This window comes from Bos indicus x Bos taurus, chromosome 19 (assembly GCF_003369695.1).
Source record: "Bos indicus x Bos taurus breed Angus x Brahman F1 hybrid chromosome 19, Bos_hybrid_MaternalHap_v2.0, whole genome shotgun sequence".
NCBI lineage: Eukaryota > Metazoa > Chordata > Mammalia > Artiodactyla > Bovidae > Bos > Bos indicus x Bos taurus.
Window position 1 is genome coordinate 38842306 of NC_040094.1, and position 15231 is coordinate 38857536.

Genomic DNA, 15231 nt, shown 5'->3' on the forward strand with positions numbered 1-15231 from the left:
GAAACCACTAAAGGTTTTTGAATGGGATAGGTTTTATTTAGTGTTAGAAAGGTGAATCTCGTAGTAGATGGTAGAATGGATGACTAGTAAGGGGGAGAGAACAAAGCTGGGAGAGAGGTTAGGAGGCTCATACAATGATCCAAGCCCTTGCAGCCCCTATCAGGATGGCTGACTGTGGGAAAGAAAGGGAGACAGGGGAGACAAACATTGTAGAGCTGGGACAGAGCAGCTGAATGAATGGAGGGGGAAAAGGAAAGGAAACAAGAAAGATGGCCTCAAAAGAACTGAGTCCCGTCAAAGAAAATAGGAACTTTGGAGCTTTGGGGGATGGAGATCAGAGTATTTGTTTCATAAAGCAGATGGATGAATTCCTGTCTCCAGATGGATTTAAAAAAGCAGCACTGAAGGACACGTTTCCAAATACAAAAATGATTTTCTGAAGACAAAGCTGTTAAATGCAGCCATGTTGGATCAGGAAGGTTCTCTAGACTCAAAACTATCTCAGCAGCTTAAAAAAACTATCCGGTGCCTCCACTCCCTCAGACAAAATTAGTCAATCTGGCTGGGGTAGGGCGGTATTGACCTTGGATTTAGAAATCTCCCTCAGAGGGTCCTGGTACATAGTGAAGTTTGGGAGCCACTCATCTGACTCATCCCACTGGACAGCTGTGGCCACCTCAAACAGGCAAAATCAGTCCAGTTTTCCCTTCACCCTGGCAGTGGGTGTGAGGTGAGCAGACTGGCAGCTGTTCCAAGCATCCTCCCCCACCCATGCTGGATGATTACATGAGCCAAATGTAATCATTCACAAGCCTTGTCTTTACAGCTGGCATGTCACTTAGCTTAATTACAGCACACAGTGGCATTTCAACTCAAGGAATCTAAAAAAGCAATAAAATGGGTTTTGCAAATTGTTAGAAAGGCAATGAAGACCTTGAAACTGCAATTTACTAAGCATTGCTTTCAATTATTTTCCATTCTCCAGGCATGACTCTAAGTTATTAACCAGCAGCCTAGGAAAGCCAATTGGCAATGTGTCCTGTGGAGGATAGTGCACGTCTCCTGAGAGCACACTATGTGCTCGGGAGGTGGTGAGAGGCTCCTGGAGCTGCCCTGAGGTGGGAAAGGATCGTTATGAGCATGTGTTTTTCCCACCATGCACCTGCTGATGATGCTTCTGCCATGACTTTCCTGAACCACAGGCCATGATTGGTCTGGGGTGGCCTCAGGAAGCCCCCCTTCCTTTTTATTCCTGAACATCTACTGTCCCGAAAAAGTGTGAGGAAAAAAAGCAAAACCTAGGACTTAATTTTTTTTAATTTAGATTTTGTGCTTGGTGTCTTCAGCTCCCTGTCTGATTTCTTTTGCTATTTCCTGGTTCCTTTTAATTCTTGAGTACATACTCTTTGGGCAGCCATTTTAAAGGGAAAGACTGTGGTATCTCTCTACCACCCTGCTTTCCTGAGCCTAGGAGTCTTAGGAATGATAATAAAAAGAGACTCCACCCATCTGAGAAGGGGGTGGAAGCAGCAGGGAGTCACAGCATCCCCTTGCTGTGAGCAACACTGATCAGCATGACAATCAGGAGCAGAGTGCCAGCTGCCTCTGCAGTCATGCCAGGCAGGAGAGCAAACACCCAAATCCTGTTGGCAAACCCAGCAGGGCCATCACAACGTGGCCAAAGTAAACAGGGGCTGGGGCAGCCTGCTGAGATGGACTCTCACTTGCCCTTGGATCTGGTAGAGGGTGAGACCGAGCCAGCTGAGCCCAGGGGTCAGGGCATTGAATAGCCAGAGGGACACTCGTACCCATCCCTGGGTTGGGGCAAAACCTGGACCCTTGCTATCCTTGCCATGATACCCTTTGAGTTAGGCACAGGCCAGGGAACATAAGATGATGATCAAGCAGGTTCCCATGTATTACTTTGTTTATTCTTCACAGCAGGCTTATAGATCAGTATTATCCCCATCTTGCAGATGAGAAAACTGAGGCAAGGAGACATTAAAGACACAGAGCCAGGACTTTGTCTCAGGGCCTCTGACTCAGCGTCTGCTGCACTTCTTATCCCCTCTGCCTTTCCACTCTCCACTCCAAGCTCTCCCCTGTCAGTTCCCACAGTCCTTCCACTGGCAGAGCTCTCACACTCTACAGCGGACTTGAGTTCTTTCTGTTTCTGAGAAAATGAGGGGCCACTCAAAGGAGCATGCGTGTGTGCTAAGTCACTTCAGTTGTGTCTGACTCTTTGAGACCCTATGGACTACAGCCTGCCAGGCTTCTCTGTCCATGGGATTCTCTAGGCAAGAATATTGGAGTGAGTTGCCATGCCTTCTTCAGGGGATCTTCCCAACCAACCCAGGTATTGAACCCACGTCTCTTATGTCTTCAGCATTGGTAGATGGGTTATTTACCACTAGTGCCATCTGGGAAGCTCAAAGGAGGGGGAGGGGTTATTAAGAAACAGCTAGTAGACCCCTGATTCTGTGTGCCACACCCACCAACACAAACAGAGGCCCAGTGAGAAGAATTTGTTTACAAATATTTTCAGTTATTTGGATATTTCACCAGTGCTTTTTACCCTCACCCCTTATTTAAACAGGAAAGATCTGAATCAAGAGCTCTGCTTTTCATGTTATAATTTCGTTGTGTTTGGACACTCTGAATAGACCCTCTTCTGACCTGCAGCCTCTTAGTCAGGTCTTGCCGCCTGGTTGGGAAATATATGTTTCACTGGCAGCCACACAGAAGCTATATTCATATCTAATGGAGGGACTGGGCTCCTATTGATAAAAGAAAAGCCAATTCTTGGGTTGGCTGTTCCCTTCTGGGTCCCCATTTCTCAGCAGATTTCCTGGTTATTTGAAATTTTCTGATTATTTTTCCAACATGACAGTTTGAGGAGAAGGAGGGACAGAACCAGTACTTTTCCTCTAACATTTTCATTTGCTCTGCTTCTAGGAACCTTGCAGGGAAAAGCCACTGTCAGAAGGAGCCTGGGAAAGAGGAGGTGAAGGGCGCACTTGGAGCAAGTCCTCCAGTCCCTGTCTCTGGAGAGAGGATTTAGAAGGCAAGGTGGGCTGCGGGTCCTCGGGAGAGAGCGAGGCCTGTGCAGAGCTGGTTTGGAACTTCTGTTGGAGAAGATGCCGCCCGGCAAAAGCGCATGGGGGAAATTTGCCTGTTGTTGGAGATTAGGACACGAGCAGTAAAAACCTCGCTCCCCACCACCCAGGCCCGAAGTGCGGTTCCTAAGCGACCCAGGGAGTAGGCTGATTCGGGGCGCTGAGTCCAGGGGAGAAAAGTCCCTGGTGGACCGTTTCTCGCTGCCTGCTTCCCAGACACCGCGCCTCACACGCGCTGTCCCGCCCAGCGCATCCCGGCTCCGGCGCCAGAACCACGACCGGCGCCGCGGGCGCGGGCGAAAGGGCTCCCGGTAGAGAGAGGCCAGGCTTTCGCCCCAGCGGGGTCGGGGGACGATGGGTCCGGGGTGGAAGTAGAACAGAGGTTGGCCGGGCTGCGCCTGAGATTCCGCTAAGAATGCTCAGACCAGGGCCAGAACGCCGGTTACCAAGCGCTTCCCCCTCGCTCCACTCTCGGCTTCGCTCCACAAAGCCTCTGAGGTAACATTAGGGCGTGAAATTGGCTTCCTCCGATATGGACTAGAGACTCCGTAGGCATCGCTGCTGTTTATTCAGCAGTCATCATGTTCCAGATACTGGGGCAAAGCGCATAACAAGCTTTATTATCCCCCAAACCACCTGATGAGGGGGCTACTATATCCATTAACAGACGAAGACTGAGCCTGAGAAGTGGAATAAACCAATAGGTGTCGGTTCAAGACTGAACAGTCCATGTCTCCAAGCCCAGGGGAGACCTGGGACGCCTGGACCTCGGTTGCTTGAACTTACACTTCATGCTTGGAGTCAGTTTCTAGTGTTTAGATCAGTGTAAGGCTAGTCAGGGAGCAGAGCTGTGCGTTTCAGCGTGGTCACCTCCGTTTCTTGGCTGCTTCTGTAAGGACTCCCATGAAGACAGGGTGGGAATGGCAGCAACTCCAGTCTTACAGAACTGAACTCAGTGACGACCGTCCAAGTCGTAGACAGTTTAGAGCAGTCTCAAGGAAGGTCTTCTGATGTCCAAGAAGAGTTTTCAGCCTGGCTGTTCTCTTGAATTATTTTCATCGTTGGAGTAAAACACCGGCTGTTAGGGGTGTCTCTGCATTTGGTAGCTTTGATTTAAATGCATCTGCCTCTTCCCAGAGCTATTGATTCTCTTGGTGTGGTGGTGGGCTACAGCCTGGACACCTGAAGAAAGGGAACGGAGCGCTCTCCCTTTCCTTCCCTCCCTCCTATCCTTCCTTCCTCCCTTCCGCCTACGTTTTCCCTTCCTTCCTTCTTCTCTGAGGTCTGTGGAGAAGAGTGGAATTTGGTGTTACTTTGTCTTTAATTCACTTCTCAGTCACTCTAGTCACTTGGCTGTAACTGGGTGGAGGCAAGTGCCTGAGGGTTTTTCTGGGACTTGTGTCACTGGGGCCTTAAGAAGGTCTGAGAGGAAGCTGAGGCTGGTGGGACATTTTTGCTGACACGAAGTCCTGGGCTACTGTGTTGATATGATTCTAGCATCAGTGCTGTGACTGTTAGTATTATCCCCCTTTTACAGGCAAGGAGGCTATGCTCAGGGAGATGAAGCTGGTGAAGCTGGTGAGGAGAGGGATCCAGGTCTATGCTGGGTCTGTTTGACCTCACAGCTTCTTTGTACTCCACCCAGGGCCCAAAAATGACTTTGAATTGAGAGTCAAAACAGGATCCCTTTACATCATCTTCAACATTAAAAATGATAGCCATAGTAAGTATGTTCTTAAGATTTAGTAACCAAGTCCGTCCCCAAGAAATGAGAATTTCCTCTTGTCCTGCCTGTGCCCTCAACCCTTCATAGATGTCCGGTGTCCCTCCAGAGGGATGTCCTTTAGCTGATTCTGAGGGAATGGGAATCCAACTGAGACCTGACAGTCCTTTCCCCCATCCTCCAACGCTGGGGTCATTTTCCAAGTCTCATTTCTGAGGCTCCAGAAAACTGATTTTTTTATCTAGCTAGAGAGAAACATCGACAGTGGGATGCTCCTTCTTCGTTCTGCAGGCTGCCCTCAAAGATTCCTGGCAGGAAAAAGAGAGAGAGGATTTCAGAACCTCCTCTCCTCTCAGCCTCTCTCCTTTCCTCCCTCCCTCTCCCAGCCACCCCCTCGCTTTCTTGTCCCACCAGTTTTCAAAGTGCAGAGAATGTTTACCCTCTGGAGCAGGGCCGGGATGGCACAGAGGTCAGAAGCCTGATTCACCACTGGGAGGCACCCGAACCCGGCCCCTGCCCAACGGCCTCGAATGCAGAGGCGATCCAGCCTCGGAAACCCCACGCTGCCTTGCCAGTAATCACCTCTGGGACTCCCCAGCCTCCCAGGCATCCCTCCTGAGCCCACCTGCCAGGCCCAGAAGCGCACTCAACCATGGGAAAACTCTGAGGGGGCCCTGGGCACTCTCCATCCCCAGGCGCCGTCAGAATTGAGGGATTGTGGGAAAGGGTTTTCATATCCCATCCCGCCTGACCTCCAGTTCACTTTAAGACCATCCTGGCTTGTCTTTGTCTAATGCCTAGAGATTTCTGCTCACCCTTTCCCTGCTCCCACCCCCGCACCAGGCCCAGAGACTGTTTGCCCTTGGGGAGGAGGAGCAAGGAGGTAGAGGAAAGTTGAGAACTTGCACCTTCCCAGAGGCCACAGGTTGAGAACTGAAAGGGTTTGGATCTTAGGTGCAGAGAGGAAGGGGTAGCAGCCTCCCGGCTCTTCTAGTCCATGACCTCTGAGGAGTGGTTCCCCCTTCAGAACCCGGGGCGGAGTGGGGTGTTAATATTTCACCAGCTACCCCCTTCCTTCCTCCCAGAAGCTCCTAAGTGGACCGTCCGCAGTCCAGGTGCCACGTGGTCCCATGTTGAGTCAGCCTCCTCACTGTGCAGCCCCGACCCAGGCCCTGTTTGCCGGAGCTTGATGCCTCGGCCCCCGCCTGACCCCGACACACTGATAAGCCCCCAGACGGCCAAACATCGTTAACTTCTTTGCATTTCTAGACTTCTCTGCCTGTCCTTTCCATGACCCCAGCTGAGGGGTCGCGCGGTGTGAGTCTTCACTTCTCCCAGGGGCTGGACTCCGGTGGGACGAGCAACCTTGCCTCGTCCCTATCCCCTCCCCCATTCTCATGCTTCAGGATGGGGAGTCAACTTTCTGTGAAAGCTGGTTGGTCTAAAATAGTGTTCTCTCACGCTCTGTCCTGCCACAACTCACCTTGCCTGTGTAGTTTGTCTCAGAAGAGCTCCAGGAAACAGTAAAAATTAAGAGACTGAAAGGAGAAATTGACACAGAGAATGTCAACCACAATTTCAGAAACTGAAGCTTAAAATCCCTCTCAGCCCAAACCTAAATATGTGGGGTGGGGCGTGAAAAGGACTGGATTGTCCACTGGGTCTAGTAACCACCATATTATGTTCTTGCTTTCTTAGTTCCCTTTGCTTTTTGAAGTGATGCTCACACACACACACACACTAAAAGGGGATCACACTAAATAGGAGACTGTCTACATCAGAAACAATCAGTTGCTGGGAAACAGGATGCCGGTGGTTTTCCCCAAAGCCCAGGGGGATCATAGCCCCAGGTTCACAGACCATCTGTCCAGGGTGGAGGGAACCACTGTTAGAAAGCTGGTTCTTCTCACCCCAGTCACTTGCTTCAAGCACCCCGCTGCGACCAGGGACACTGGTTCTGCCCTCAAATCCTTGTCTCTCCATTCCTCCTAAGAAAGAGAAGTCTTCTGGAAAAAAACACCCCAGGAAAACAGGCTCTGGCCAAAGAGGGAGCTGGGGGTGTGGAGAAGGCATCCACAGGGGAGGACAGAGGGTCTCTGGAGTGGGGATGGAGAGCTCCTCTTCCTGGAGGAACTCCCTCCCTTTCCGGACAGGAGCTGAGCTCTTCAACCCAAATATGTGCTCTACACTCAAGCAATTGTTTGGATAAATCGGAAAATTTTCTCACCTGAAATAATGCAATCATGGGACCAAGAAGTTAAAAGTCCTTTGACCAGAAATCAAATAAGAAAGCCTCCCCCAAAAGAAAGAAAGCCCCTCAGAACTCTCCTGGGAAAGAGGTCTTTTGACTAAGAAATAGATGTTATAATCTAATTTTAAAAAGCCTTTAAAATTCGATTTACCAAATCCATACCTCAATTTCAATAATTCTGAGGGGATAAAACTTTATACCAAATCGTGGGGAAAGTATATCTTGTTTTCAAATCTGAAACGCTACCCCGAGGCATTTGACTGGCTTGAAATTCCCCCCCAGTTCCTAGTCAGTTTCGGGCACACAGCAAGTGCTCAGTAAGTGTTGGCAGGCACATCCTCGCCTCCTTGTGTATATCCGGCTCCTGACGCTGGAACTCTGCAGGGCCCGAATTCTCTCTCGATCTTTTCTCTAACAATCGGCCTAATGTTTGAGGGGCCCAATTTCTTTTTATAGCGCCCGGGTAGGATCAAGGCGCAAACCATTCTGCCTTCCAAAGAATTTCTGAAAGTGGTGGGAATGAGCGGAATGAGGATTACTTCCCAGAAAAGCGCTGCAAAGGCTGCTTTTGAGCCCCCGGAATATCCAGTGCTTTAGAAAGAGGCTGTGTTTGGGACCTGAGACAGGGGAACCCTCCTGGAGTTTTGCGAGGCAGGATGCGGGGCGGTTGGCTCATTGCGAGGATCCCGCCGCTGATGGGGGCCTCTGGAGAGAGCGGTACGCGCGGCCTGTGCGGCTCCTTCGTTCGCGGCCTGTGCGGCTCCCCCGTTCCCTAATACCTCCTACTCCTCGCTGGCCTCCCTCGTCCCCCAGCTTCAGCCCCGCCGCCTCTCCCCAGCCCACGTCAGTCCCGCCGTTCCAGGTGTCCTCTGGGAATAAATAAATGCGTGGAGATCACTAGGTCCCGAGAGGGAGCGCCTTTCTCTCAGTATCCCGAGAACCGAGGCCAAGTCGACAGCTGTCCTCCCCCGTCCAGAACCCCGAAGGGCCGAATCTCCTAAGGCCCATCTGCCAGGTGTTTGTTTGGAGCAGCCGTATCTTAGACTCTACTTCAATTTTCTAGGGTTTTGTGAGTTCTTAAGTGAGAGTCTGCTGACCTGAGGAGGGGTTTGCCTGGGGTCGGGGCTCTTGGGGAGGGAAACAATGAGTCGGGACTGAGGTTCGAGCTCTGCGGCGGCAGCGCTGTAGCGGTTTCCATCAGAGTCCGACATGGGACTTTTCTGTCTTCTAATCTTAAGGAGAGTCGAAGAAGAGAGGAAATGATTAAGAAAAGCCAACTCTATCCAATAAAAATGAAACTCTGCAAGAGAAAATCGAAGTGGGTAATAGTCTGAAATCTACACTCCATTCCTTCCAGAAAAGAAAAAAAATTGTCGGGAAAACTCTAATACATATAAACTTCAAATCCTCAGTCACAAGTATAATTCTATTGACCAAAAAAAAAAAAAAAAAAATGACCTCACATTTTAATAAAATATAAAAAACAAATTAGAAATTAGATTAACAAAAAACAATAGAAAAATAGGAGGACAAGAAAAGACAGTTTTCTGAGAAAGGACATACAAATTGCTTTAACACTGTGAGACTAGGTTCAGCTTCCATGAATATCAAAAATGCACAAAACCTTTGATACAACCCATTTCTAAGAACATGTGATACACATATACTTGCATAAATACACAGAGTAGTGTATTTTGGTATAATAGGAAAAAAGGAAGAGAAAATTGGAAACATTTTATCAATAGTCACCCGGTTGAATAAATTGTGGCACATTCATACAATAAAATGAAACCATTAAAAAGACATTAGTAAAGACACAAAAGCATCATTAACATTTTTTAAAAAAACAAAAGACAATATGCAAAGCTATGTATATGATGTGCTGCCACTTTTGTTAGAGGTACTTGTAAGGATACCAAGGACTCTGGAAACAGTGCCTCTGGTCAGAAGTGATCAAAGAACTACTTTTCTGGTATTTATTATTATTATAAATCTGGTATTTGTTATTTTAATAGTGTACATTATAAATTTTATACAGGATAAATTTTATTATTAAAAAATTGAAAACAGAAAAATTAAAAATGAATTACATGTATGCTTATAAGATCTAATTAATGCAATCTTTGTAACAACTAAAATGCAGACTTCTCTCAGACACTTAGGACTCGTAAAAACCAGACCGTTAACTTACTCGTTTTAAAAAATACAAGCAAAGGTTTTTTGGTTTTGTTTTCTGTAACAAGTTTGCAGAGAACGATACTAAAGCAGGCACCTAGCTTGTAGTCTGAGTAAAAAGATTTATTTGGGGATGGGGGGAGTAGGAACTAACTTTTAGCCCTAAGACCAGGTCTATACCTCCGAGATCTCCGACAGAAGAGTGAAAAAGACACATTATTTGCACCATTCAGAGCAAAAATCAAACCAAACTCTAGCAGTTCAATTTGAAGTTGAAACATGTACTGTTGAGGGACTTTCCGCCTCCTCCGGGTCTGCTTGGCTCTGTTTTAGATCTTCGGACCTTATCGCCTGGGACCCGCCGGGCCGCTCTAGGAGATGTTGTTTCGGCGGCCATTTGGCTGGGAGTCGGCGGGCGAGGCAAGCTGGGGCTGCCCGGGTGAATCTGGGGATGAAGACCGGGCAGAGGCAGGGGCACCCTCCTCTGATGCGAGTAAATGCCCCGGGAGGGAAATGCCCTGCTCTGCTCCGCTCGCGGCCTCCCCCACCGGCCCAGGCAGACGTGAGTGCCCGAACCCAGGAGCGCCTGGTTTCCCAACCATCTTTGACCGCCCGCTTCGGGCAATCTCCCTATATTGGACTGGCTCCCGCGCCTCGTTCAAAAGCAGGCTGGCCCTTCGGGCAGGTTATCCGAAGATAAGCCAATGGGCCTGAGGTTCTCCCGATCCTTACACTGATCTGAGGGCCGGGAGTGGGTTGGGGGACGTGGGGCGAGAGCCCGGCGGCTTCTGGGGCGCCTGTGGGTCCGTGTCCCTGAAGCGACCAGCGACTGACTCTAATCCGTGCAGGAGAAACATGCGTCTGGGTCCCAAATCCCACCTTGCCTAGACCAGTGCCTCGGCTCTCTTCCTGACCTTCCTTGCTAAAATATATGGACACTGAGGCCCAGAAAGATTAAAAGACATTTGCTGGAGCTGGGTCAAGGAGGAGATACTGGGGACGGCTTCTTGGTCAGCAGGATCCTTGGCAAACCCAGAGAATGAATTGTGTGAGGGGGAATGGGCCAGTAAGGGAGGTAGGAGTGGGAGGTGGGGACCATCTGGGTCAGGAGAGGGGTTGCTGAAGGAGAATGAGATCCCACCCTCCTGGAGACCCCACAGGGGTTTTGACTTAAGCGACAGAAAGCCAGTTCCACCCCACCACCACCCGCAGCCATGTCTCCTCAAAGAGCACCTGTGCAGAGGCTGAAATGGTCCAAATATGGGAATTATAAATTGATTGGATTTAGCCCCAAACCATTAATTTCCTCTATTTCCTCCTTTTTCTCTCTTCCTGGGGATTCTGCTACCCATTTTCAGTCCTCTCCGAAGGCGCTTCTAAATGAAGGAAACATCAGAGTCCGCCAGGCAGGGCCCTTGGAATCTTGTTCATCTGTCACATCCTCCCCCATTTGACTGGCCTGGCTAAAATGGAATGGGGGCTTGGAATCTGAATATTTGCCTAAATGCTCCAGCTTTCTTTGTGTAAATATGGCTGTGACTCTGTCACACCAGGCAAGAGATGACCACGAATAAGACTAAAACTAAAAGCAAAAACTTACTGGCTTTGGGGGTCTTGAAAATCATTGGTGGGTCTTTGGTCCTGTTTGGTCCTGCTTCTGACTTGTAACCTGATCAAGAAATAAATACAATTGGAACTGATACAACTTCAGGATCACTGGAGATTGTTTTGTTTATACACAACCAAAGCATGTCCTTTCCAATACTGAACCAGGAAAGGTGACAGATTTCCCCCCTGGGGAGTGGGGGAGTCTGCTCTTAGATTAGAGCAGAAGGAGCCGAATCACCTCCCTTCAGGAGTTAACAGCTCAGAGAAAGTGAAAAATCCAGCCAATCAACGATTGTTTGGTTGGAGAAAAGCCAAACAATGGCTCTGGCTGATTCTTCCGGAATTGTCTGAGCTGACTGGTCTTTAGAAGGCCAACCAGCAGGTGCTGAACTGCGAGATCAGTATCTGTGTCAGTACAGGTTCTGGAAGGTCCCAGCCTCCGCTGCTCTCCTATCCAACTGTCTAGGACCTCGCCTCTGTTCTGATGCACTGAAATGTCCTAATTTCACTCCAATTTCTATCCTTATTCTTTTCTTTGTATGTGCTCCCATCTGGCCCTCTGTCCGTCTCTGTCATAGACTACATTCATTTCTCTAGGGGGCTTTTGCTAATTCAGTCATTCATGCCTGGTGAAAAAATTAGCAGGTCACTGGTTAACTGGCTCAAATGTTGGGTCAGAGCATTTGAGTGATGGCACAACTGCTGTCTGTGGTTCTGTCACTCTGGCTTTTCGCAGGCAGAGCTTGTGGGTACCGTCTAGGATACCCTTCATGGACTGGACACGTTGTCTTCATGGGGAGGGTGACTCCCCTACCTAGGTTTATTATAATCCCACATACTTCAACATGATATCAAATTTTTTTTCCTCCTGAAACCGACAATTTGACTAAGGCAGAGAGGGAAGACAATTTTGTTTCAGTTCGGAGTCTCCTTCTCTTGGTCATGTGTGGAAAAAAATTCCAGGCCAAGATTCCAGCCGAAACAGATTTTCCTCACTATTTGAAAGGACCCCACTTAAGGGGTCAGCCAGGACAGCTTTCTGGGGTCCAGAAGGAACTGAGCAGTGTTTGAAGCCGAGCCTCTCTTTTCCTAAAAAAATAAATTCTGGCATCCAAACCAAGGAGGAAAATTAAAGGAGGCAAAAAGGAAAAGAAAACCAGAAAGAAAACAAACTGGAGGAGGCCTCTCTTGACTCAGATCTGGCTCAGTCCAGGTCCCCTGGCAGAGCCTCCATACCCAACTCAGGGGCCAGACCAAGACTAAGAGAAAACACTTCATCCTGCTCTTCTTTTAAAAGTCTCCCACCCTTCTCTAGGGCAGGAATCCAGACACAATGCCAGAATTTCCCACCTCTTCTCTGTGGGTGGGGATGCTTAAAGTCACCCTGGACTCCTGCCCCTCTACCCTTCTCCCCGCCTCCCACTAGTACTGCCTTGATCTGGGAAAAGTGTTAAAGTGTTAGTCTCTTAGGCCTGCCAACTCTTTGCAACCCCGTGGACTGTAGCCCTCCAGGCTCCTCTGTCCATGGCATTTTCCAGGCAAGTATACTGGAGTGGGGGGGTGCGTTACTTCCTCTGGGGCTTCTTCCTGACCTAGGGATCTAACCCTGGGTCTCCTGCTTTACAGGCAGATTCTTTACTGTCTGGGCCACCAGGGGGAGGAGCCTAGCCATCGGGTATCACTGCTCAGAGTAGCCAGACTGCTCCCGGACCCACAGTACCTCCAGACTCCCTTCAAATGCACACATTCAACCTAATCCCTCAAAAAGGTCTAAACAATGTAGACTCCCTAATGGTATGGACCTGCCCTGCAGTGCTAATGGCTCTATAGAGATCCCACACTCCTTCTTGGAAGGAGCCTGCTTTGTAGGTGTGGTGCTTGGCATTAAGGACTTTTAAGTTAAACAGAAAAGAGAGTAAATCCTAGACAGGAGCAATTCCGTGCTTGCACAGCACAGATCTTGTGATGTGCAGCAAACATGAATCTTGGAAGATAAACATCGAATTTCAGAGGCCCCAGCAGCGGGAAGACCTGCAGCTGCCAGGTTGGCTGAAGCAAAATTTAGCAGCATTTCTAGTTTGCAAAGAGATGGCTTCCCATATCCTTTGCAGACATTGCACAACAAGTGATTAATATACATAAATGTACATGCGTGCACGAAACACCAGATTTTCTAGGGGAAAAAACCCTGTCAAATAAGCAGTTGGGAAAACAAGACTAAATCTCTTAGTACTGCTGGCTGGCTGAGGAAGCTCTTTTTAAGCCAAAGTCACACCTTTATTTCACCCCAAGAACTTCAAAGGATAAATATGAGTTTTGTATAAACCTCTGGAGAGGATCACAAGCTGCTTGTTACTCAGAATGCATTATGTGAGATTCATTTTACAAGGGCAAACTGTATTTCACACATGAGTCACCTTGAATAACCCAATAATTAATTAAAACCACGTTCTGCAGTGGAGAAATTTATTACATCCGCCGGCTTTTTATGAGCTAGGTGTAGTTTGGAAATGAAAAATGTTGAGGACTCTTCAGTATGTCTGTGCTACATTCTGCATTGGCTCACGGTGACTCCCTGTCTCCGGGTCCCAGAAAGCAGAGTCAGTCGGGGGTGTGGGACCTCAGTTGGGAAGGGTAGAACCCAGTTATTGCAGCTGAGTTGGACTCTCTTCAGTTTTTGTAACCAGGGCCTGGGGCAGTGTTTCCTGGACTTCCTCTTGGAGATGAGTTGGGGCTTTGGGGTGCTTGAGGGATCCCTGGAAAGAGGAAAGTGGTGTAGCCAATAGAGAAGGGGCAATGGGAAGAGGGAAGAGACAAAATCCTGACTTGTGCCACGCTGCTTGGCAATTCCTGGGAAAGAGGAGTGGGCATTGTGGTATTCTTCATGACAAGGAGGTCATAGCTTCTTTGGCTGGGTACCACCAAGTCCAGATCTCTTCTTAGTTTGGGGGAGGTGCTTTTTGTGTACCCAGCCAAAGAAGCTATGTGTGGAGGTGCTTTTCCATAGACATAGGACCAGAACAAGCTTGTAGGTTGGTTTCTCTTCCCCTAGTAGAAATCCCACATTCATCTTAGGCACTGCCAACTCAGAGCTACAACTTGTTGGTTATACGTATGTTGTAATCTTTATACAGCAACTTCACTTCCCTCTTTATTGTCTCCAAGCAGCACTGTACAGAAGGCTGGGCAGAGACAATCACTCCCACTTTACAGATGGCGACACAGAGGGCTGGAGAGAGATGGCCAGATCTCTCAGGACATGCAGCTAGCAACATGTGTCAGAGCAGGGAGAGAAATTCCAGCTCCCCATGTCAATAATGCCCAAAGGGCAGGAAGGAATAAGAGATGGTAAAGCTAGTCTGGCCACTCCACCTTGGAAATAGACAATGCTCTTTAGTTCTCTTGGGAAGCGTGGTGGCCTCTGGGGGCACCTCCAAGGAAGGGACTGGACAGTCATGCCCCAGTGGCAGTAATCTTGCTTCTAGATCTGAAGCTGAGTATCAGTCTTTGACACTCTTCGAAACCTGGATACTTCAAAGACTCATCAGAGGGTCCCATTCTTGACTGCCTGGGAGGGGAAGAAAGAGGGAATAAGGGAACCAAAGGAAGGCTGAATGTGGTCTGTGGGGGGAGGGGCATTGCCTGGCCCAGCTCCACTTTCTTTGGGAGAAGATATAGGAAATTGTGCAGTTTTCCTGTCCATGGCCAGCTGCCCTGGACAGTGGAGCAGAAACCTGTAAAAATAAGTCTTTTGGCCTAACATAGAACAGCAATCTTTCTTGAAGATGACAAATATAGGGCTTCCCTGGTGGCTCAAAGGTAAAGAATCTGCCTGCCAGTGCCTAAGATCCCCTGGAGAAGGAAATGGCAACTCACTCCAGTATTTTTGCCTGGGAAATTCCATGTGCAGAGGTGACTGGTGGGCTACAATCCATGGGGTCGCAGAGTCTGACAGGACTTAGTGACTAAACAATGAAATATCTCTGGGAATTGGGTTGACCCAGGGTTTTAAATAAACAAATTGTATGAAAAAAAGGAGACAAGGAAACTGCTATAAGAAACTTCAGACATATCAACTAAATGTAATGTATGACTTTATTTCAATTATGATTTGAGCAAACTAATTGTAAAAAGATAATTTTGAGACAACTGAGGAAACTGAAACACAGATAGTATTAAAAGATTATTGTTAATTTTGTTACGTGTGATAATCACATGAAGGAACTGCTAAAAAAAAGAAAGGAAAAAGAAGTCCTTATCTGTTAAGAATTCAAACAAAGTATACTTGGATGAAATGCTGCCTGTGACTTGCTTTAAAATACTCCAGAAAAAAAAAAAAAACTGAAATATGATTGGTT